At 32.7% G+C, this 27,185-nt stretch overlaps 1 long non-coding RNA gene across 1 annotated transcript in view; it reads left to right on the forward strand.

Annotated features, from left to right (window-relative positions):
• The window catches only part of LOC138919730 (uncharacterized), a 66,493-nt gene that overhangs the window by 17,992 nt on the left and 21,316 nt on the right, over window positions 1-27,185 (forward strand). Inside the window, exon 2 of the long non-coding RNA XR_011430185.1 lies at window positions 16,267-16,343. This is a non-coding gene — a long non-coding RNA (uncharacterized lncRNA). The remainder of the gene's footprint in view (window positions 1-16,266; window positions 16,344-27,185) is intronic.

Here is a 27,185-nt window from a genome sequence, read left to right on the forward strand (position 1 = left end):
AGGATGCATAAGTCAAGCTTAACGTACACAGTGATTCCGCTCTTCCCATAATGGAGAGTTTATTTGAGCGTAACAAGGAGAGAAGCATATGTATCTTTATAGGACACAAAAGAACCAAGAGAGTACTATTTGTTATTTTATTTCTCAGCAAAGAGATATAAAGGGATTTTCCACTGTGCCTGTATTATGAGATATATTTTAGCACGAAATTTTTAAAAATTAAAGTGGGCATGAGAACTGAAAAATAAATAAGCAAATAAACAGGTGTCAGAGGTAAATGGATGAAATAAACAGGTCAAAGGGTTTTATAAGCCATGTTGAAAAAATAATTTCTCTTGGATTGTTAATAAAATTGGCATTACAACAAAATAACACAGTATTAATATAATTCTTAAAACTATGTAACCACTTGAAAATTAGGTCAACGTCAAAATTCTTATTTGATCAAATGGAAAATTATTTCATTTATAGAGAGTATGTGGAAAATAATATAAAAAAATCTGTGGGTCATGGTTAAACTCTTCTCACAGAAACATATTATAATTTTATCTTATTTTTATTAGTTAAGAATAATTGAAAATAAATGGATGGAGCATGGTTATTTGGCCATTTATGAGCTGACTATTCAGAGTTAAAAGCTTTCATCAGAATTAACAGTAATTTCTCAGAGGAGAAAATTAAAGATACTTTTTAAAATAGCATTCAAAACTATATCAGAATCCAATAATAAATTAACAACAAGCAAACAGCACTTATAAGTTTAAAAAAATCTAAAATATACACCAAAATTGCATTTCAATAAATGGAGACTAACGAACAATTCTTAAGTGGTAGAAAGATCAGATTTCCTCAGTTTGTATACTCATATAACGCAATTTTATTTGAAATACTCGATTTCCCCGTGAACTTAAAAAATTTGCTTTAAAATTCACATTGAAAATGCATAAAAAATAGAAAAATATGTGTACAGTTGCCACAGGATATATAAAAGTATTGTAAAACTTCATTGATTAAATAATTGGAATGCTGACCCAGCAGCAGATATGCAGATCAATGAGCAGAGGACAAGTTATTAATTAAAGAAAAAATTTATAAGACAAAATTTGCACTTCAAATTACAGAGAAAAAGTGTGGATCATTCAGTGAATGGCATGATTTACAATTGCTAATAATACAATTGCTATTTCTGATCTGTCAGCGTTCCTTTGAAATAGTGCTATGCTCCTGTTCTGAATGCCTAGAATCCTTTTTTGTTATTTTGGAAATCTCTTCTCTAGAAGTCTTCCTATGCATATAGGAGTGAAAATACAGTTTTAATTATAGTGTATTTCTTTTGATCATTCTGAGCCTTTTGCCCAATTTGCATGTTGTAATATAGATACTTTTGAATGTTAACAGCCTCTGTTGTCTCTCTAAATGTTTCATATTAAACTTATTTTCTTTATTTTTAGTTTTACACTTAAATATTAGAATGTGTTAAATAGTTGTGTTATGCATATACACCTCTCTATATTATATAGAATATTTTTTTATGATCTTGGCTTTCTTCCCCTCAGAATCCTACAGAGATTTCTTTTTAAATTATTAAAAATGTAAAAACTCCCCCAGGGGAGGGAGAAAGCCATGGACTTACATGTCTTGAACATAATAATTGTTTGAAATTTCAAATGTAAAGTTCACAAAAATAGATGCTATCTTAAGCCCCCACTACTTTTTCTAAATGTAGTACATAAATATGCTGATGCAAACATCAAATTCATAAACCATGCTGAAAAATTTTAGAAACATAGCCGTCAACCATAGACCAATATGAAAATGAAACAGAAGTTCTCTGAAACATGAGCCCTGAGAACTTTTATACATATTGGTCAAGTTGCAGGAGGGAACAGCCTGGCAGGGCTCAGCATATAAGAAAATGTGTGTTGGAAGCCCTGTTGTTAGAGGTACTGTCCAGATACTTTGAAAGAAGTTAAGTCAAGAGCAATTAATTAACTTTTGAGAGGTTAAGTTATAAATAATTTTATTACTTACTATGTTAAAAATGAGCACAGGGCTGGCTCGGTGGTGTAGTGGTTAAGTTTGCACTCTCCACTTCAGCAGCCCATGGTTCATGGGTTCAGATCCCAGGCACAGACCTATAAACCACTCATCAAGCCATGCTGTGGTGGTGTCCTGCATACAAAATAGAAGAAAATTGGCACAGATGTTAGCTCAGGGCCAATCTTCCTCACCAAAAACAAAAAGAAGCAAAAAAACTAGCACACACCATATATGATGCATTTTGGGATTAAATACAAATTTTGTGCACACAAAAATTAACCTCAATCTATTCTTTGTAAAATATACAAACATTAACACAATGGATCTTAGACTTAAACATAAAGCATAGAATTATAAACTTTCTAGAATTAAATATGTCAGTATATTTGGAACCTTTACTAGGCAAAGACTTCTTAGAAAACCAAAGAATGATACATAAAAAAAACAATTGATAAATTGGTTTGCATAAAAATTAACAACCACTTATGTTCAAAGATTAAGAAAATGAAAAGATGTCACAGAATGAGAGAAAATATTTGATAAAGCAATATCCGAAATATATGAAAAATTTTAAATTCAATAATAAGAAAGCAAGCAGCCCAATAAAAAAGTTGAAATATTTGAGCTATACTACAACAAAATAGAATTACAGAGAGAAAGTAAGCACTTCAAAAAATGTTCAACATCAGAGCCAGCCTGGTGGCGTAGAGATTAAGTTCAGCACTCTCCGCTTTAGCATCCTGGGGTTTGCAGGTCTGGATCCTGATGTGGACCTACGCCACTGATCAAAGCCATCCTGTGGTGGTGACCCACGTACAAAAAACAGTTTTATTCATAACCACTGAAAGGAATAAACTCAAATTTCCCTCAACCAGGACACGGACAAACTCTGTTCTTTCATACAATGAAAGTAGCAAAAAGGAATGAACTACAGACACAGGCAACAACGAGAGTGAATCTCAAATGCGTTATGCTAAGAGAAAGTAGGCAAACTCCAAAGGTTATGCAAATATCCTCCATAAAATATTAGCGAATCACATCCAGCAACATTTAAAAATGATTATATTCTATGATTAACTAGGATTTATTCCGCATATGCAAAGTTGGTTCCCCATTTGAAAATCAGTCAATGGAATACACCACATCCATACACTAAAAGGGAGAATCATATGATCATATCAATAAATGCAGAAAAAGCACTTTAAAAACCAACACCCATTTATGGTAAATACTCTCAGCCAATTTGGAACAGAGGGAATCTTTCTCAACTTGACAAGGAACAGCCACGAAAAATCTACAACTAACATCATGCTTAGCATTGCATGACTAAATGCTTTCCCTGTAAGTTCAGGGACAAGACAAAGATGTTTACTCTCATTCACCATAGTATTGGAAGTTGTACCTACTGTAATGAGTAAAAAAAGAGAAATAAATGTCACACAGATTGAAAGGAAGAAATAAATCTCTCACTATTGGAAGATGGCATGATTGTCTATATGAAAAGGAAAAACAAACTCTTAGAATTAATAAGGAATTCAGCAAGGTCGCAAGAATATGTCCAACACATTAAGAAATAACATCTATATAGTAATAATAAGCATGTGGAAACTCAAATTTAAAACTCAGTATCTTTTACCATTGCTCCAAAAATGAAATATTTAGGTACAAACTTAACAATATATGTACAGGATCTATGTAGTGAAAATTACAAATTACTTGAAAAATAAATCAAAAAAGCCTTAAATAAATGGACAGACATAGTGTTTTGAAGAATTGGAAGACTTAACATGGGGAGATGTCAATGTTTAATGAAATTTCTAACAAAATGCAGCAATGTTTCTTTCCTATAGACATAGACGAGGTTCCTCTAAACTTTATATGGAAAGGCACAGACCTTAGAATAACTATAACAGCATTGAAAAGTAAGAATAAAGTAGGAAAGATCAATTTACCTGATAGTAAGACCAACTATGTAGCTACGATGATTAAGAGAGTGTGGTGTTGGGAAAGGAATAGACACATAGACCAATAGAACCCAGCAATAGATCCACACAAATACACACGCCCAGCTGTGTTTCGACAAAGGTGCAAAAGCAAATCAGTTGAGGAGGATAGCCCTTTCAACAAATCGTGCTGGAGAAATTAGACATGCACAGGCAAAAATAAAACAAACAAATGAAAAAGAAGAAAAACAGAATCTCAACCTACAACCTAAACCTCACACATCTTTCATACATAAACTAACTTAAAAATGCATAATGGATTTAAACGCAGAACTATAAAAATTCTAGAAAAAGATAGCGAGAAGTATTTGAGATCTAAGCCTAGATAAATAGTCCTTAGATTTCATATCAAAAGTACAATTGAAAATTGAAAGAAATTGATAGATCGGACTTCATCAAAATTAAAAACTGTCACTATGCTAAAAGTTAAAAGAATGAATAGACAAGCTATAGATCAGGGAGAAAATATTGTTAACAACCTACCTGACAAAAGACTTGTATCTAGAATATATAAAGAACTCTTAAAACTCAATAGTAAAAGAATAAGAGTACAATGAGAGATGGGCAAAATATGTGCCCAGGTGTGTCATTGAAAAGGATATACAGATGGAAAATATACAGATGGATATACAGATATACGGATGGAAAATAAACATATGAAAAGATATTCAATATCTTTAACCATAAAGGAAGGGTAAATTAAAATCACAATGAGATATTACTACACAATTACTAGAATGACTAAAATAAAAAACTAGTGAAAACCCCAAATTCTGGCAAGGATGCAGAGAAAGAAAAAGAGTAAAAGAGTAACCCAAACCCAGAGCTAGAAGAAGGAAGAAAATACTCAATATTAGATTGGAAATATACCAAATAGACGATAGAGAAACAACAGAGAGAATCAACTCAGCAGAATAAAAATTGGTTTTATAAAAAGATTAATAAAATTGAAAAACTTTAGCCAAACTGACTATTAAAAAAAGAACAAGATTCAAATTACAAAAGTTAGAAATGAAAGTGGGGACAAATGCTACAGAAATAAAAACAATTAAAAGAGAATACTGTGAACAATTGCAACAAATTATCAACAAATTAGATAAACTAGATGAAACGGACAAATTCCTAGAAACACACGAGCCATCAAAACTGACTCACAAATATAAAAAATAGTAACACACGCACAACAAGTGAAGATACAACAAATGCTTCCCAGCAAAGAAAAGTCCAGGACGAGATGGCTCCACTGGTGAATTCGACCAAGTATTTGAAGAATTAATACTCATCTTTGTCAAATTCTTCTGAAAAACACAAGAGGAGGGAGCCACTTCCCAACTTATTCTATGAGGCCAACGTCACCCTGATAACAAAAGCAAAGATTCACAAGTAAGGAAAACAAATACCCCATGTGAATATAGACGCAAAAATTCTCAACAAATTACATTTATAACAGCATATTAAAAGGATTATACACCATGAATATTTAACATCAATCCTCAGGAAATCCTTCCAAAAACTAGAAAAGTAAGGAATGCTTCTCAACTTATCCCAAGAGGCTAGTATCATCCTGTTATGAGAGCCAAAGACATCATAAGAAAAGAAAACTAAAGGTTAATCTCTCTTAAGAAGATAGACGCAAAATTGTCCTCAGTAAAATACTAACAAAACAAATCCAGCCGTACATGAAAAGATCTGTACACTATGACTGTGGCATTGATCTCAGGAATGCAAAATTGACTCAACATAAAAAAAATCACTCAATGTAAGACGCCATATTAATACAACAAAGGATATTATCATCTTAATAGACGTGGAAAAAGCTTTTGACAAAATTCAATGTGTTTTCATAAGAAAACACAAAAAATTAGGAATAGATGAGATTTTCTTTGAACAAATAAAAAGCAGCTACAAAACACTCACTAACATAATATTTAGTGGTGAAGGATTGAATGCTTTCCCACTAATAACGGAAACAAGACAAGCATGTTCACTCTCATCACTTCTATTCACCACTGTACTGCAGATGATCTAGAAGGCAATTAGGCAAGAAAGTGAAATAAAATGCATCCACATTAGAAAGAGAGAAGGAAGTTCTCTCTATTTGCACATGACATTATACTGTGTGTAAAGAATCCTAAGGAATCCAAAACATCTATTAGAGCTAATAAACAATTTCTGCAAGTTTGCAGGATACAAGATCAATATACAAAAATCCATTGCATTTCTACCCACTTAGGAATAAATATACAAAAATTAAAATAGGAAAACAATTCTAGTTACAGGAGCACAAAAAAGAATAAATACTTAAGAGTAAGTTTAATAAAAGAAGTGCAAGACTTGTACAATGAAAATTACAAAACACTATTTAGAGACGCTCGAGATGACCTAAATAAATGGAAAGGCATCTTGAGTTCTTGGATAAATAATTTCTAGAAATGATCTACAGATTCAATGCAATCACTATCAAAAGCCCAGCTGGCTTCTTTGCGGATTTATAACTGATTCTAAAATTCATATCCAAATACAAGGAAACTGTATTAGTCAAAATAGTCACGATAAAAAACAGAGTAGTGGGCTGGCCCTGTGGCACAGAGGTTAAGTTTGATGTGTTCTGTTTTGGCAGCCCAGGTTCATGGGTTCAGATCCCAGGCGTGGGCCTACATCACTTGTCAACCATGCTGTATCAGTGACCCACATATAAAGTGGAGGAAGACTGGCACAGATGTTAGCTCAAGGCTAATCTTCTTCATGCAAAAAAAAAAAAAAGAGGAAGATTGGCAGCAGATGTTAACTCAGGGCTAATCTTACTCAGAAAAAAATAAAAAAAGAACAGAGTAGAAAAACTAACTCTTTCCAATGACAAAAGTTACTATGAAGCTAATATAGAGCTCCTGCCTGAGGTTCCAGCCTGCCATCCTGTCCTTCAAATTTCAGACTCATGATTGCTACTTCACCTCTAGCCTGAGTTTCCAGTTGGCTGGCCTGCCCTGTAGATTTCAGATTTACCAGACTCCACAGTTGTGTGAGCAGAATGGAAACTGGACAGGATTTTGATGTTACAGTCTTGAGACAGAATTCCTTCTTCTCAGGTTCTTCTAGGAAGGCTTCCAAGTGATCAAATGAGGCCACCCAGATTAATTGGGGTAATTTCCTTTGCTTAAAATAAAATGATTAGAGATGTTAATCACAAAAAACCTTCACAGCAATACCTAAACTAGCATTTGACCCAAACTGCCCACCATGGCCTAGTCAAGGTTGTGCATAAAATTAACCATCACATCATCTTAAAATGTGTGTTTACCAAATCGATACATCCATGGAAAAAATGTTTAAAGATACTTGTGTTTTTCCATGAACACAAACTGAATTATTTTTTCTTTCTTCATCTTTGATCTTTGAGTAATTTCCAGTGTCCAAATGTGATTTACTTGTTCCAGCGTTTACAAGAAGAAGAGATGGTATGATTCAGGAAGAAGGACAGATCAAGAGAGGTATTAACATTTTATCAGGGGTGATTACCTCCAAGTTAAAGCAGTTTGTAAAAAAAGTCTTCATTGTAACAAAGGAACAGAGATGAGTGGAAGATAGGACTAGAATAGTGCATGTTACTGAAATGTGAAAAGAAAACATGATAAATATACTTACATTAGCCTTGAGAAATAATTGAAACGAATGTTTTGGATTCATAAAAATAATACTGGTAATTATAATGAAAACTACTTTCTGCTGTTAAGATTATTTGAATATTCTTATATACCTTTAAACAATGATTCATTCTTGTTTTTTCTCTCTAAAGTTCTATATATAAACCTGCCCTGCATATAAGTAATCTAAAACCGCTGTTTCTATTAAATATATTGATTCATATTTTTTCATTTGTATGCAAATACTATATTTATTTTTTACTTTCTGAGAAATAATAATTTTTCATTGGTTAATTATGCCTTTAAGGAAGAAAATTCTGAAGGCTGAAAAGAGGCAATAATTTAAAGCTAAAATAAAATTATAAATTACAAGAAGCGTTATTTAAAGCTTAGATTAACATGTTCCCCTGTAAGGCCTTTTGTTAACACCTCAGGAGGCTGAGAAAACATCCCACGTGATTTAGATTGTGAGTCAAATTTTTCTACTTAAGAGATGTGGCTCTTCTTACTTATGAGATCAATAATACATAAAATAGATACTCAGTCCACATTCTGTAACTTAACTTGAACAAAAACAAGAAATAAGTTGTTTGATTAAAAAAAACACTGTCTAATGAAAGTCAGTTAGTTATTAATTATTGCTCATTTAACTGGATTAGTTGAGTAAGTTTGTGGTTACCCACACTGAATTACTTCTGCTGCTCAAATACTCGGGCAGACCTTGCACTCCTACTCTAAATATAGCAAAGCAGTGAGCCAACCTGAAAATGAAGATGCCAGTGAATTTTTAGGCACAGTCCTGACTTGCCAGGCCCGGTGGCATGTTAAGTTCACACATGCTGCTTCGGCTGCCCAGGGTTTGCAGGCTCGGATCCCAGGTGCAGACCTAGCACCACTTATCAAGCCATGCTGTGGCAGGCGTCCCACATAAAGCAGAGGAAGATGGGCACGGATGTTAGCTCAGAGCCAGTCTTCCTCAGCAAAAAGAGGAGGATTAGGGTCACATGTTAGCTCAGGGCTAATCTTCCTCACACACATGCAGATAATAGACTAATCTTAAATTTTTTATTCTTAACGACCTTTCCACCACTAATGCATACAAGCTTGATTGTTTTAAAAATTCCCAGCAATATTTACAGTAAAATGGAATTACTGTTTCACATACCATATTTACAAATAGTGTGTTACTAACTAGTAGCAGCTTAAGATACAAGAAGGAGCCTTGCGAAGAAAAGTTCGGTGACAGTGAGCAAGTAACTACATGCTCTAGCTTTAGTGTTCTTAGCGGCTAAAGAAACTGCTGGGTTTGATTGACAATTTCTAAAATGTGGTTCCATGGAGATGTTCAAGATGACTTTAAATGGCATACAGAGGAAGTTTAAAAGTTGTTACGTCTGTGTTTCAAAGTGAGTTAGAAAATTCAAGCTATTTTCTAACATTTCAGTGACAACTATGGAGTAGAAAGTATTTTATTCCTGAAATGGAAGGCCAGATACTGCTTTTCATATGTAAATGTTTCATTATAGATATAAAGAGAAAAATTAGCTTTAACTAACTCAGTATAAAAATCAATGACCTTGTCCGAAAGGAGCGCAGTTCAAATATGGATGGAATTTTCTCAGTAGTGGCCTCACAGTTGAAATATTTCCTTAGGAATACCACTTTGTGGTATCCTAAACTGGTATTGCTCATTTTCAAGAAAAAGGGAAATTGATTTCCTAAATAAGTATGCACTTCAGTGACTAAAACGATATATAGATGAATCTATATAAAAACATACAAATACAAAAACATAGGAATACACTAGAAGTTTTACAGTGACTGAAACAATCATGCTCTCTATAATGCAAAAACAAGACAAAATCTATGTTTTCAAAGGTCAAGCCTTTAGAAAATATATAATATACAGTCATATTTGGCAATATTTCACCTACTTAGTTCAGTTTGAGAATCGGTTACACTATCAAATAGGGAATTATTTAGTTTGATACTCATTTCTAAATTTCTCAGAATCTAAAATTCCTTTTTCACTATTAAATGCAAGCACAAATCAAATGGGCATTTATTTCAAGCAGTTCCTACCATCAATAAATACATATAAGCTATTCTCAGGTATCAGAAACTATTTTGCCTGAAAAATTCTTTGTAATACAGGAGTCAGCAAACTTTTTCTGTAAAAGGTCAAATAGTAATATTTTTAGGTTTTGTGAGCCATTTGAGCTATATGGCAATGCTTCAACTCTGCCATTGTAGTATGAAAACAGCCATAAACTTTACATAAAGAATGGGTGTGGTGGCTGGCCCCATGATGTAGTGGTTAAGTTCCACGCACTCCACTTGGGCAGCCTGGGTTCATGGGTTCAGACTCTCGGCCCAGACCTACACCACTCATCAGCCATGCTGTGGTGGTGACCCACATGTAAAGCGGAGGAAGATTGGCACAGATGTTAGCTTAGGGCTAATCTTCCTCAAGCAAAAAAAGAACAAGATTGGCAACAGATGTTAGCTCAAGGCTAATCTTCCTCAGGAAAAAAAAAAAAAAAGAATGGATGTGGTTGTTTCCCAATAAAACTTTATTTACAAAAACAAGTCATGGGCCAGATTTGGACTTTTGGCTAGGTTTGGCCCCTGGGTTGTAGCTTGCTGACCCATTTTCATAAACTAGGGCATGTAATATTGAAAATTATTCCTATGGTTATTGTGTTAGCTATTCCTTCTACAAAATCAACTCAAATCGATAAGTACCAAGATGCTATTTTCCGAATTTTATGCAATCCCTGTGTAACTATATTCTACTGATCTCTATAAAATGCAACACACTTTTATTCTACTTATTTAAGTCTGATGAAAAAAATCAGAATATTTTCAAACTTTCAGTAGTTTTATTTGGTTATGTAAACTTATAGGGAGAATAAAAAAGATAATTGCAACCAATAGAACACGTGAATGCAGTTAGTAAGGTTTAATACTAGTTATAGACCACTCAGTGACATTTAAATGATTAGAACTTAGGATTATTATCTTCAAGTCTAAAAGCAGTACTTCAGAAATCGTCTCTTTTATATTAGGAACATGGTCTTGAAAAAGGTGAGCTGTAACCAACATTGGGCTTAATTATCAGCCTCCCATATGGGCAATTACATGAGCATCTATATTAGCATATTTTCCTCCTAATTATGTATTTTCTTATTGAAAAATATCATAATAAAAGGAACTCTCAAATCTAAATGTCTCTTTTTTTAACACCATGAGGAATATGGATCAATTTATCCTGCATATAAACAGAAAAAAACAATTGGTTACCTATATAAGTGGTCTGATCACTGGTTAAGAGAGTGAAAAATCACACAATAGTAAAAAATGTTTCACTCGAATACGTTAGAAGAAAGACTAAAGAGATGGCAACCTATGATAAGCAGAAATGTGCCTCATAAATTAGTGCTTGTTCTGGAGGAATTTTGTAAAAGCTAAGGCTCTATATATCTTTAAAAACAGTTTGGTTTTTAATACAACTTTATTGTAGGTAACAGTATTTTAAGAGTGATTTTGGATTCTCATTTGACCTATATTTACATATTTGCCTCCATGACCTATAGAAAGACAAAAACAAATGTGTATCCCTTAGAAAACTGGGTGTGAACTGCTGGGAAGAAATGGTGAGCTTTGTGGGTAAATCTATTCGAGTGAAGTTGGGAGAATATGGAAACAGATCTGAGCTAGGAGAATGAGAGGACCTATGGCCTGTCCTGTGAACACACAAAGGGAAAGTGTCGAGACCAAAATTCAACACAGATTTCAAATTCAATTATTTACTGACAATGGTAAGGGATACAAAGGTGAGTAAGCCATGGACCGTCCCCTTAAAGAATTCAGTAAGATAAATTAATCATTGTTGTCATACTATAAAGCAGTCCATGATGGATGGACCGAAAAGAAAGTTTTTGTTATATGAATAGGGCAAAGATGAATAGCGTCTGTAATCAGAATACTCACACAATAAATACCTTTTGAACTGAGCTGAGGTCCCTTATACAGTTTCACATAGTGACATCTAGACTGAATTATTGTGAGGTGCAGCAGTTTTATATAATGAGAGGAGGAAAAGAAAAGAAAAACGGAGAACCTGTAAACCGAGAATAAAGAAATGTTCCACTATGGGAAAATGGGACAAAATAAAACAAACACATTTTAAAACTACTGACTATTTTTGAAGAATATAAGCTGGTTATTTTGTAGAATGTTCCTTAATTTGGCTTTATCTCGTGTTTCCTGATCATTAGATTCTGGTAATCCCTTTTTGGCCAGAATATCACAGGAGTGCTGGTGTCTCCTCAGTGCATTATATTAAGACACATTTGACATCTCATTATTGGTGATATTAACTCTTATCACTTGGTTAAGGTGCTGTCTGCTAAGATTTTCCATTATAAAGTTGCTGTTTTACTCTTTTGCCAAAAAGTAGCTGCAGAAAATAATCTGGGACTCTATAAATATCTTATTTGTCATTAAATTTTTGACTGCTAGTTTTCACATCCATTGATGGTTTTTGCCTGTATCTTTTGTAACTACTGTGATTGCCAAATTGTGACATTCTATTTCCATCTCTGCTACTGCATTTCTAGATTGAAATTATGTTACAAGGAGAAGCTTTGCCTTCTATGACATTTATTTTTTTTAATTTATATATATCAGTATGAAAAATCATGGATTCTTATTTTATTTACAAGTTATAATCTGTTACTCATTATTTGCATTGTGCTCAAATAGTCCCCAGTTCAGCTAATGAGAGTCCTTCAGGCTGATTCCTGTTTTCATTTCACACATCTTCACCATTCTTTGTTCACTTTCTTATTGGCCTACAGTCTTAGAAAATTTCAAGGTCCATGAAAGACAAAGAAAGACTGAGGGGCCATTCCAGATTAAGCTAAAAATTAAATACAATTGAATGCAGCATACGTTTATGGATTAGATCCCCGGACATAGTTTTCTTTGCTATAAAAGAAATTAGTAAATAATTGATCAAATTTGAATAGCTGTGGAAAAAATAATAACATTGTATCAATATGAATTACCTGGCTTTTACAATTACATTGTGCACACAGTAAGAGTTCTTTTTAGGATATACATATTAACACACTGAGAGGTAATGGGGCATCATGCCTACGACTTACTCTCAAATATTCCAACATTGCAGTAAGAGAAACGTAGAGAGAAAATTAAAAAAATCAAATGTGGGAAATAGTTAACATTTAGTGATTCTGTGTGAGGAGTACATGGTGATACTTTGCATTATTTTGGAAATTTTATTTAAGTGTGACAGCATGTCAAAATAAAACATTATAAATTGTTTAAAATGTAAGTTTCAAGAAACAGGCTCTAGGCCAAGCCCCTACGTGCACAAGTCCACATACGTCCGTATGTGCAGACGGCCACTCAGAACAAGAGGTTACACCACTTGGAGACTGAATGGTTTACTCTAGATTAGGATTTTGTAGAGTTCACCCACCCCCAAACACAAGAAATATGTTTTTAATGTTCTATTTATTTCTTTACTTACATATTTTCTTATTAGTTTTGATTTACCCCAGGCTTTGGAACAAAATAAAATAACGTCTCTACTCTATTTCTGTTTAGGCGGAAAAAAAACAACTCTGAATGGTAACAAAAATTTAATGTCTAGCCTAGAGCTATCATGGATAGATTAATTAATAGTTCTCAAACCCAAATTTCGTATAATACATTAAGAAGTAAAATATCTTGTTACTCGTGAGCAGTATAAAGATTAGAGGGAGTGATACAGATTCTATTGCAATAATGAGACAATTAACATTCTGTAAGTTACAGTGATATGAGCATGAGCATTAAGTAAATAAAAGAACAGATTGAATTAAAATAAGATACTTTTACTTTACTCTTAATTTTAAATGCTTGAACAAAATTATATTCCTAAACTTCTTTGGTTTCTGGAACCTAATTATATCTTAAAAGAGTTATTTTTTCTAGACAAAATTTTTGATCTGTGCTATTTGCTAATGACTTTAACACAGATATTTTGCCAAAAATGTAGATTGCTTGGCAACTATACCATTTTATGCTAACTATCAGAAATGACACTGTCTGACATTTAAAATTATTCTACCTTTTTAAAAATAAGGCAAGGCGATCCAACTTAGAAAGTTGAAAGCCAAACATGTAAATAGATAGGGTGGGTCCCACTTAATCTCAGCCATAGAACCAGAGTTAGATTGTCAATTGTTAGATTCCAAGGTCATTAAGAAAGGTGATTAATTTTAAACCTGTTTATACGTTTTACGTTTTACTCTAAAGACATCATAATCGGGGGAATAAGTGTTCCTTGCCCATGGTTAGTATTCAAGAAGTTTGCAAATGCTGTGAATTTGGATGTAAAATATGTTATGTATTTGTGATTTATACATTTAATTTCACCCGTGGGTAGAACATCTATAGCTTTCATTAGATTCTCAAATGGGGCCATGGTGAAGATGTGCGTTATATGGTCAATTCATATTTTTATCACAATGGATTTCCCAGTGCACTCTCTGAAGTGTATCATTTTAAAGCAGATTGCATAGTCTCAGAAGAATAAGGTAATTGAGATCGCATTCCTTAGCAAAGATTTAATCATCAGCAAAGCATGTACACAACCATCAGACAGCATAAAGTTTAGGATGCACCAAATATAAAAGCCTCCAAATTTTACAATTTAAAAACGATACTTCAAGGTCAATAAAATATATATGACCTTCTTTTTAACTACACCAGGGTCATAGGATAGTACAAAATACTCCTATAACACATAAAAAATAACCTGAATGCCACATAAAATTGCCCTGAAACATATGGTAGCTCTGGTAACATATTTTTAGGCACCTCAATGCAGTGAGACAGGCACAAATATTGTAGGTATGAGCCCCATGATAAATATTAAAAAGGATTTTATATTATAAATGGGGCAAAAACTTGACTTTTGTATCCAATAAGTCAAAGAAATAATGCACTGGCAATCAGAAAAGGAAATGAAAACTTGAGCTTCAACATCAGCAAGAGATTTTACATCACCACATGTGAGGAAGAGCTACAGAATGCAGTTGATGCCCAATAATCTTAGAAAGAAGCCTCAAGAGATGACTTTAAGAACAATTCTCAAACTAGTCCAAAGAGAACAATTCTCCAAAGAAAGTTACGCACGCTGAGAGAGACAACAAAGAAATGAGAAACCTTTAAGACAAGAGCATAGACTTGTAAGGATTGGTGGTGACAGCTTCTGTGGACTCCCTTTGGATCCAACACAGAAGAATCAGGGACGGTGTGGATGAATGAAGAAATATGCAAATTCTTGTAAGTTCATTATTTAGTGAGTCTCTAATTTGGGACCATCTCTGAAGCTGGCAAACTGTTGTCTTGGGGAAAATAAAGTGTTAAAACTAATCGTTCAAACACACAAAACTTTCTGCCTTGAATACCACCTTCTCTACACATCTACATGTAATTTCCTGCTAAATATCTAGGCAGAAAAGAAGTCCTATGATTAAACAATGTTTGATAATTAAAACATACCTTGCACAAGGTGAAAAAAGAATCCATAAGAACATAAGAGGAAAGAAACAGAAACCAAAAATGGCATAGTGTTTAAGTTTGGCATGTTCTGCTTTGGGAGTCTGGATTTGCGGATTCGGATCCTGGGTGCAGACCTACACCACTCATTGGCCATGCTTTGAAGGTGACCCACATATAAAGTAGAGGAAGATTGGAACAGATGTTAGCTCAGGGTTAATCTTCCTCAGCAAAATAAATAAATAAATAAATAAATAAATAAATAAATGAAAAACGGCAGACAAAGAACCTTGCCAAAATAAAATGTTGCAAAAGTTCAATGAGATAATCAAAAGCTCAAGAAAGGACTATGAAGCATCTGAAGCACAGGATTGTGGGTTAGCAGCACTGAGGAAGAAATAACAAAAGAAAATTAAATGATCACATGCTAAACAATGAATTGGAAAATAGTGCTGAAAACATTAAGGGCATCAAATACTGGCTTTCGAAAGCCAAGAAAAAAGTTAAAATGAATAGAGTTTAAAAATTATTATGAACAAGACTATATGTGCATATATATATATGCACACACACATATTTATATAAATGAAGATAGGTGGATACAAATCTCTTATAATCATAATGTGTGCATGTAAAATGGCAAAAAGAACAAATTGAACAGGGCAAAAATGTTTATTGATGCAATTCAAGTGAAAAAATCCACAACTAAAAGAAACTGGAATCTACAAAGAGAAAGGACGTTGTCTCCCAGGATAAATTGCCAAAGTTGAGGGTTTGGCACACTCTGAATTATATCCTATAAAAAGCAAATGGATTTAAAAGATAAAGAAGCAATCCTTTGAACTTACGGGAAAAATTAGACTGGCTACAGAATTCTCCATAGTCTAATATGTAAGACTAGAAAAAAGTATGGTAAAGTCTATATATTTCTACTGTAAGGAAAGTAAGAAACTTTTTTTTTACCAAGACAAACTATCATGTATGTATAAATGCAATATTCTTTACAGGTGAAAGGAAAGAGGACTTAAGCTGGGGGGTTCTACTTGAAGACACTGTTAAATGAAGGGCTAACCAAGTGATAAAGGTAAATATTGCAGAAAAACAATTTCCGTGAGAACTGATTTCATTTACTTGCAGGAGTATGATTGAAAATAAATGTCAGAGTTGAAGCAAATAAAGACAACATGATTGAGCATCTATGTATCAAGTTATATATCATCGAATTTCATATGTGTACATGGCAAAACACACGTGTACACAAAATAGGAAGAAAACCTTCAATTCACTTCTGTAAGAACTTTAGCAAACAATATGCTATCAGAATTTAAAATTTTGACAGGTATTGGCAAGTTGCCAACAAATGAGTTGTCAAAATTTACATACCCTCATGTGAGGTTGACTATCCTCCTATCTTATATGGCATATTGGTGCAGGGTGTTATCAACAATTTTTACCTTTGTCATTGTGACAGATGAAAAATTGTACCTGAGAATGTAAATTTGCTTGTTTTTTATGGTGAATAAGATCAAACAAATTTTAATATTTTCTCTTTCCTCTTCTGTGAACTCCCTATGTATGTTCTTTACTACTTTTCTGTTTAGGTTTTGAAAGGTTTGGGTTATTAACTTGTAGGAGATGCTTATAACAGATAAATGAACCCTCAGGTAATGATATATTTTAAACATATTCCATTTGTCATTTAACCTGTACTCAAGTTATTTTCTTATTGACAAATATATGAGCCAAGTATTTTATGATTCCTGTATTCTGATATACAGATTATTTCTTAGATTCAAATACATCACAAATTCTTTCTAGTTTGTGTCCTGTGTAATGCTTAGAACAATTGTCAAAGCTTTTAAGTTACTACTATTACTTTTTAGAAACTGTCATATATTTTCTTTTGACATTATGGTTTTCTATATTATAATATATAGTAGCTCTAGTTTTTAACAAGATTTTGTAAATGAAGCAGGGGACCAATTTCATATTTTATAGTTTTCTGAATCTTTTGATTGAATAATCCACCTTGAATCCACTGATATGCATGCCCCATATAATATACCATATCCACTGGGGTTTTCCTCGTCTTTTTTCCTTTGTTTTTTTAATATTTTTTAGATTTTTCTTAGATTCACTTGTCAGTATCAGAATGCTTTAACTTTTGTGGTTTTATATAAGTTTTAGTATTTGCTAGGTCTTGTCCTCATGCATTTCTTTTCTTTCAGAATTCTTCAGTTTATCCGTATTGTTTATTTTTTAAATAGCTCTAGAATCAACTAGTTTATTAGCTGTTTCTTGTTTCAGCCCTTAATAGTGATTATTTCTGTGTTTCCTATTAAGTGTTATTCCAGCTCTGGATGTAGACAGACAGACAGATAGATTGAACAAGAAGGAGCAATTATGCCCCATTCTTTAGTTTTATTAAGATTTCTTAAGATAAATAGTAAATTAAAATATTAGCTTTCTGATTATTTTTACCATTTATAAATATGTTTAATTTTTCTTTTTGACTCAGTAACCCTTTGAAATATATCAATCTGTTTAGTATATGATGTTTCTAAATTGTGTATTTTTCAATATATTTTAAAAAAGGAAATTAGTCTGTCGTTTTCTTTGTTGTCCTTTCCTTTTGAGGGGAGAGGAAGTTTGTGCTGGTGTTAATGACAAGCGTATTTTATAAAAAGGATTTGAAATTTTATGTTTCTTATGCTAACAATTTCAGTATACCTGGAATGTTGTACTGAAAGTGGTACTTCTCTGCATTTTGACCTGATTGGTATGTACAGAAAGTTACGGTATTTATACAGCATGCTTAGATAAACAGATGAGGCTGACTGAGAGGAGGCCAACAGCTCAAGGACTACAGCTGCCCCAAGTTTGGCCAATCCAGATTATGAGAGGCCAATTTTCTACACACAATTTTGCCTGGGCAAACTGGTTTATACTACGACGTAAGCTTTTGACAGCGTTCCAGGATATGAGAAACCCTGCTGAAAAGCTTTTTTATTCTGTTTGTTCTTTATTTCTGTTTAAATATTGCATCTTTTGGGGGGTCATTTTCAAACATTTATGTTTCCTTATCTAATATAAGGTTTCAAATACTTAGGGCAAAATATACCTTTCCATATTTTATCAAATAAATATACTATTATCTTTGAACTGTCAGAAGGATCTGCGTGATTACTGTAAATGATCTCCATGATTATTTCCCAATTCCTAATGTTTATTTAATATATTTATGTTTTTCTTTTTTCTCGATAACATTAGCTACTGACAACTGTTTTGTAAAGAGCAAGTTCTTAGATATATATACTAGTTCCATTCTATTTCTCTTTTTTCACTCTTTAATTTTTCCTTTTATTTTCATTACTTACTGCTTTCTGATTTCCTTAAATTTGATTTTTTAGTGTATGTCTATGTTCATTAGTCATATTCTTAATTAACATTTGTACTGTTTATTATACATGTTTTTAAGGCTATGTGTTGTTTTGTGTACACTTAATTAGCTATAATCCATAGACTTTGAAATGTTATTTTTATGTTTATTTTCTAAAATTTCAGTTTATGAAAACTACTAAAATTTCAGTTCTGATTTCCTTTTTGACAGAAGGTTTAGTTATAAAATAACTTCTGTTTGATGTTTGTTTGCTCTCATTTCCAAGTAGAAGTGGATTTTAATATGGTTTTTATAATTTTTATATTTTTATTGTATTGTAATCAAGGAAAGTCCGCTTTTGAAACAATTTATTGAATTTTGAATGCTAAGGTGCTAAGGCAATATATAGAAAATATTTAAGAATGAATTTTCATCACGTTAAATGATTTATTCATTTTTATTCAAGTTTGTTCTATTATTCGATGCATTCAGATTTTTGCATCACTATATAATACTTTCTCTTTGTTTACTGAGAGATAGCTTGTCTCCCAAACAAAATAAGAATTTTTTTAAAAGTAACAAAAATAAGATTTCCAGATAAAATATGAGGTACTCAGTTAAATTTGAGGTTTAGACAAAAAATGAATAGGTAGGTGGGTAGATAGATAAACAACAAATTATATATATACATATATATATATATATATATATATATGTATATATCTGTCTTAGACCACTTGACTGCTGCAACACAATATCACAGAATGAGTGCTTATAAACCACAGAATTTATTTCTCACAGTTTGGAAGTGTGCTGGTCCGAGATCAGTGCGCCAGCATGGTCAAGTGATGGCCTTCCTCCACGTTGTCACAGACTTCTAGTCTTCTAGCTGTATCCACACAGGACAGAAGTGGGCAGAGATCTTTCTGGAGCCTCTTTATAATTATAGGACATTAATCCTATTCAGGAGAGTTCCACATTCATGACTTCAGCATCTCCCAAAGGCCCCACCTACTAATTCCATCAACTTTGGGAGTTAGAATTTCGACATAGGAGTTTGAAAAGGACGCAAACATTTAGACCACAGCAATTACTTATACTAATTATATATATTTATATTATTATATTCAGTATTTGTTTTATATGTTGTATATATTTAGTATATGTATGTCAGACATTGCATGAGATATACTAAAAAAAAGAGTGTTTATCTGAAATTCAAATTTTACTAGGCATGCTATAATTTTATTTGCCAAATTTGGCAAATCTTGAACAACATTATCCAAGGAAAATAAAATTAAAGCTAATTTTAACTGCAATAAAATTTTCCTGATTCAACTGAGGCATTCAAATGCCTGACTTTAATCTTAGAGATTAGCAAAGTTTACTGAATGTATATTCCATTTTCTTTTTCTTTTTCATCATGATGGTGATGTTTCTTCCACCAAAAATGCACTTTTTCTGAAATGAAGACTGAATCAATAGCTTCCCTTTTATATGTTCTAGCTCATTCATTTTACTTTATTTGATGTTTAATACTCGGCAAAAAGACAAATGGAAACAAGGTGGGATGTGAGATGATACTAAGAGATCATTTCTTTTGTGATTTGTAGTCACATGGACCCCACCATTATGATCCATCTTGAAAAAGCATAAATGAGAGTAAAAGTATAGAGTCAATGTTCTTAGTTAACATATTTAAGAAAAGTCTTGTTTAGGGTCACTTAAGCAAGAAATGGCAAATATGGGACACTTCCTTCTTTGGCTTAAGGTGCTACTTCCGCTTAGATTCTCCATAATTAACCCTGCAATGACCTCAGAATCTTTCTCAAGATAGTGTTTTAGACCATTACTACTATTTTTCAAAACTGATTTCACAACAAAAAAAATATTAAATGTTTAGAATATGTTCAGCACTGTCAGGGCAATGGAGATACAGGAAAGATCAAGAGAGAAAAATATCCCTTATATTTTTGGCCTTATATTCTGGTTGCAGAAGACAAATAGTCAAGTAAGTATGTCTTATTTTTTATTTTAGAAAGGGCATGAAGAAAAAATAGTTCATGTTTAAGATAAAAGAAGATAATGTTGGGAAAGCAATGCTATTTCTGAGGGGATGGCCAAAGCAGGCTTTTGATGATGTGAAATTTGAACTGAAGCCTGACAATTAGCAATGTTGAGTATATTTTCATGTACTCCTTCGTCATTCGTATGTCTTCTTTCAAGAAATGTCTATTCGATTCTTTGTCCCTTTTTTAATTGGGTTATTTGTTTTTTGCTATTGAGTTGTAGGAGTTCCTTACGTATTTTGGAGGTTAACCCCTTATCACACATATGGTTTGCAAATATTTCCTCCTATTCCTCAGGGTACTTTTTCACTTTGTTGATTGTTTCTTTTGCTGTACAGAAGCTTCTTAGTTTGTTGCAGTTCCATTTGTCTATTTTTCCTTTTGTTGCCTCTGCTTTTGGTGTCATGTCCAAGAAATCATTTCCAAGATCGATGACAAGAAATTTTGCTCCTGTGTTTTCTTCCAGGGGTTTTATGGTTTCTCATCTTACATTTAAGTTTTTTATCCATTTTGAATTAATTTTTGTATGCAGTGTGACATAAGGGCCTACTTTAATTCTTTTCATGTGGATATTCCATTTTTCCTATACCATTTACTGAAGAGACTATCCTTTCCCTATTAAGTATTTTTTTGCACCTTTATTGATGATCAATTGACTATATATACATGGGTTTATTTTGGCGCTCTCTATTCTGTTTCTTTGGTCTATATGTCTATTTTTATGCCAGTACCATACTCTTTTGATTACTTAGCTTTGTACAATACTTTGAAATCAGGAAGTGCAATGCTTCCTGCTTCATTCTTCTTGTTCAAAATTGCTTTGGCTATTTGGTGTCTCTTGTGGTTCCACACGAATTTTAGGATTGCTTTTTTCTATTTCTGTAAAAATGTCTTTGTGATTTTGATAACTATTGCATTGAATCTGTAGATGCTTTAGGTAGTATGGATATTCTAATATTAATTCTTCCAATCCATGAATAGGAGATATCTTTCCATTTATTTGTGTCTGCTTTGATTTGTTTCATTAGTCTTTTGTAATTTTCAGTGCACAAGTTTTTTACCTCCTTGGTTAGGCTTGTTCCTAAGTATTTTATTCTTTTTGGTGCTATTGGCAATAAAATTGTTTTCTTAATTTCCTTTTTGAATACTTCATTGTTAGAGTACAGAAGCACAACTGATTTTTGTATGTTAATTTTGTATCCTACAACTTTTCTGAACTAATTGATTAGTTCTAATAGTGTTTTTGTAGAGTTTTTAGTATTTTATATATTTAAGATTATGTAGTCTGCAAACAGAGATAATTTTGCTTCTGTCTTTCTGATTTGGATGCTTTTTGTTTCTTTTTTTTTGTCTAATTCCTCCGGCTAGGAGTTCCAGTACTCTGTTGAACAGAAGTCAGGAGAGTGGACCTCCTTACCTTACTCCGGATTACATGAAAAATCTTTCAGTTCTTCACCATTAGGTATGATGGTAGCTGTGAGCTTTCATGTACGGCCTTTGCTGTGTTGAGGTTAGCTCCTTCTATACCTGATTTGTTGAGAATTTTTATGATGAAAGGGTGTTAAATTTTGTCAAAGGCTTCTTCTGCATCTACTGAGATGATCATGTGATTTTTGTCCCTCATTCTATTAATGTGGTGTCTCTCATTAATTGATTTTTTGTATGTTGAATGATCCTTGCATTCCCAGTGACAAATTCCACTTGGTCATGGTATGTGAATCTTTTAATGTGCTGTTGAATTTGATTTTATAATATGTTTTTGAGTAATTTTGCATCCATGTTCATCATCTTGTAGTGTCTTTGTACTACTTTGGTATCAGGGTGATACTGGCCTCATAAAATGAGTTTGGGAGTGTTCTCTCCTCTACTTTTTGGAAGAGTTTAAGAAGGATTGGTATTAATTTTCCATTAAATATTTGGTAGAATGCATCTGTGAAGCATCTTGTCCTGGGCTTTTCTTTGTTGGGAGATTTTTGGTTATTGATTCAATCTCCTTATTTGTTATTTGTCCATTCAGGCTTTCTATTTTTTCTTGATTCAGTCTTGGTAGGTTGTCTATTTCCAGGAATTTATCTATTTTTTTCTAAGTTGTCCAATTTGTTGGCATATAGTTGTTCATATTAGTTCTTATGGTCACTTTTTATTTCTGTGCATTGGTTGTAATGTCTCCTCTTTCATTTCATTCTGTTTATTTGCTCTTCTCTCTTTTTATCTTCGTTTAGAGTTTATCAAATTTGTTTATTTGTTAAAAAAACAGCTTTTAGTTTCATCAATTTTTGCTGTTGTTTTTCTATTCTTGATTCCATTTATTTTTATTCTGTTCTTATTTCCTTTCTTTTGCTAAATTTGGGCTTAGTTTATTCCTCTTTTTTTAGTTATTTTGAGGTGTAAAGTTAAGTTGTTTGAAATTTTTTTATTTAAATTTCTTTTATTGTTTTAATTAAACATTATATATATTAAAGTGTAAAATATGAGGTTTTGATATACATTTACATAATGAAATGATTAATATAGTCAAGCTAATTAACATATACATCTCCTCACATAATTATCTTTTGTGTATGTCTGTGGTGAGAGCACCTAAAATTTACTGTCTTAGCGAATTTCCAGTATATAATATAGTATCCTAACTGTAGTCATCAGTCTATATATTAGATCTCTAGACTTATACATGTAGAAGTTTATTGTGACATAGTTTCCTCTTAGTACTGCTTTTGCTGTATCATATAAGTTGTGTAATGTAGTGTTTTTGTTCTCATTTCTCTCTACATGTTTTCTAAGTTCCCTTTTGAAATCTTCCCTGACTCAATGGTTGTTCCAGAGAATGTTGTTTAACTTCCATGAATCTGTGAGTTTCCTCAATTTCCTTTCTTTCTTGATTTCTAATTTTATCCTCTCGTGGTTTGAAAAGACACTTTGAATGATTTCCATCTTTTTAAATTTGTTAAGACTCGTTCTGTGACCTAGCATGTGATCTATTCTAGAGACTGTTCCATGCATGCTTGAAAAGACAGTATATTCTGCTGCTGATGCGTAGAATGTTCTGTATATGTCTGTTAGGTCCATTTTGTCTATAATGTTGTTGAAGACTGCTGTTTCCTTATTGAGTTTCTGCCTGGATGAGCTATCCATTATTGAAAGTGAGATATTGAGCTATCCTATTATTATTGTATTCCTGCCTATTTCTTCCTGCAGACTAGTCAATGTTTGCTTTTTATATTTAGGTGTATTGATTTTGGATGCATATATATTTATTACTTTTTATCTTCTTGTTGCATTGATCCTTTTATCATTATGTAATGCCTACTTTGTCTCTAGTGGCAGTTTTTGACTTATAGTGTATTTGTGTGACATTAATAGCTATCCCAGCTGTATTTTGATTACATTTGCATGGAATATATTTTTCTATCCCATCACTCTCAGCCTATGTGTGTCTTTAAATCTAAAGCGAATCTCTTATAGACATTATATAGTTGAGTCTTGGTTTTTAAAGTTTTTTAAAAATGTCCTCAAATGAAAATTGTATATATTTAAGATGTACAACATGGTGATTTGAAATGATTACTACAGTCAAGCTAATTAACATATCAATCTCCTCACCTTTTGTGTGTGTGTTTGTGTGCGTTTGCATGTCTGTCTGTCTGTGTGCGTGTTTACAGTACCTGAGACCTATTCTCTTAGCAAATTTCCAGGATATAATATAGTGTTATTAACTATGTTTACCATGTGGTACATTAGATTTCCAGAAATTATTTATCCTACAAAACCGCAGCTTTGTACCCTTTGACCAATGTCTCCCTAGTCTCTACCTTCCCAGTAAGCTCTGCTTCTATAAATTCAACTTCTTAAGATTCCACATAATAAGCAAGATCATGCAGTATTTTTCTTTCTGTCTGGTATATTTCCTTTAGCATAATGCCCCTAGGTTCACCCATATTGTTGCAAATATTAGGATCTCCTTTTTTAAGGCCAAATAGTATTCCATTGTATATGTGTGTGTACACACATATATGTATATTTCTTTCACAATTTCTTTACCCATTCATCTGCGTATGGACACAGGTTTTTTCCATATCTTGGTTGTTATGAATAATGCTGCAATGAATACAAGAGCACAGACATACCTTCAAGGTACTAATATAATTTCTTTTGAATATACATCCAGAAGAGTGATGGCTGGTGTGTCTTCTTTTTTAATTCAATCACCCACTTTGTGTCTTTTTTTCCATCTTTATTGAAATATGATTGACATGTAACATTGTGTAAGTTTAAGGTGTACAATGTGATGATTTGATTCACTTATATATTGTGATACGCCATCCTGTATATAAGTGGCTACCACAGTAGTCTTAGTTAACCCCTTCATCATGGCACACAATTATCATTTTCTTTTTGTGGTGAGAACATCTAAGGTCTGCTCTCTTAGCAGCTTTTAAGTATATAATATAGTATTGTAAACTATGATTACCATGCCATACATTAAATCCTCAGAACTTATTCACCTTATAACTGGAAATTTGTACGCTTTGATGGCAATCTCTCCTTTTCGTCCACCCCCCAGTCCTGATGACCATCATTTTACTCCTTCTTTGAATTTGGCTTTTTTAGATTCCACATGTAAGTGATATCACACAGTATTTGTCCTAATCTATCTGACATTTCACTCAGCATAATATCCTTAAGGTCCATCCATGTTATCACAAATGGCAGAATTTCCTTCAGTCTCATGGCCAACTAATATTTCATTATAAATGTATATACTACATCTTTTATATCCATTCATTCATTGATGGTCACTTAGGTTGTGTCCATATATTGGCTACTATGAATAATGCTACAATGAACATGGAACTGCATATATATCTTTGAGATCCCGATTTTACGTTCTTTGGATATATATCCAGAATGAAATTGCTGGATCACACGGTAGTTGTATTTTTAGTTTTTAGAGGAACTTAAAATTCTGTGTTCCATAGTTGCTTTATCAATTTACATTTCAACCAAGATAGCACAAGGGTTCCCTTTTCTTCACATCCTTGCCAACATTTGTTGCCTTTTGTCTTTTTTTATAATAGGTGTGAGGCGATATCTCGTTGTGGTTTTGATTTACATTTCCCTGATGATTAGTGATGTTGAACTCTTTTCATGTACCTGTTGGCCATTTGTATGTCTTCTTTAGGAAAATGTCTATTAAGTTCCTCTGCCCATTTTTTAAACAGATTGTTTGTTTTTATTGCTGTTGAGTTGTATGAGTTCCTTATATATTTAGGATATTAACCCCTTATCATATGTAGATTTGCAAATATTTTTCTCTCATTCTGTAGGTTGTCTTTTCATTTTGTTGGTTTCTTTTGCTTTGTAGATGCTTTTATTTTGATGTACTTCCACTGGTTTATTTTTACTTTTGTTGCTTGTGACTTTGTTGCCATATCCAAAAAATGTTGCCAAGAGCAATGCCAAAAAGCTTTTTCCTTATGTTTTCTTCAAGGATTTCTACCATTTCAGGCCTTATGGTTACGTCTTTAATCCATTTTGAGTTAATTTTTGTTAGTGGTATAAGATGGGGTCTAATTTCATTCTTTTGCACGTGGTTATACAGTTTTCTCAACATCATTTATATAAGAGACTATTCTTTTCACATTGAGTATTCTTGGCACATGTCAAATATTAGTTGACTGTATATGTGAGGATTTATTTCAAGAACCTATTTGATTTTTTCCATTAGTCTACTGTCTATTTTTATGCCAGTACCATACTGTTGAAATTATTATATCTTTGTAACAGAGTTTGAAATCAGGAGGTGTACTGTCTCCAATTTTGTTTTTCTTTCTCAGGGTTGTTTTGGCTATCTGGGGTCTTTTGTGGTTCCATATAAATTTTAGAATTGTTTTCTTTTCTATTTCTGCGAAAAATACCATTGGAATTTTGGTAGGGATGACAGTAAATCTATAGATAGCTTTGGGTACTGTGGATATTTTAGCAATATTCATTCTTCTAATCCACGAACACAGGATTTCTTTCCACTTATTTACTTTTTTGTCACTTTCTTTCAACAAAGTCTTATGGTTTTTAATGTACGGATCTTTCACCTCCTTTGTTAAATTTACTCCTAACTACTTTCCTGTTTTTGATGCTATGGTGAATAGGATTTTTTTTTTTAATTTCTTTTTCAGATATGTCATTGTTAGTGTATAAAAACACAACTGATTTCAGCATGTGGATTTTGTATCCTATGACTTTACTGAATTCATTTATTAGTTCTAACAATTTTTGGTGGAGTCTTTAGGATTTTCTATATGTGAGATCATATTGACTGCAAACAAAAACAATTTTACTCCTTTTCATATTTAGATGACTTATATTTCTTTTTCTTGCCTAATTGCTCTGGCTAGAACTTCTAGTAGTATGTTAAACAGAAGTGGTAAGAGTGGGCACACTTGTCTTGTTCTTGATCTTGGAGGATAAGCTTTCAACCTTT

The sequence above is a fragment of the Equus caballus genome, chromosome 21 (genome assembly GCF_041296265.1).
Source record: "Equus caballus isolate H_3958 breed thoroughbred chromosome 21, TB-T2T, whole genome shotgun sequence".
NCBI lineage: Eukaryota > Metazoa > Chordata > Mammalia > Perissodactyla > Equidae > Equus > Equus caballus.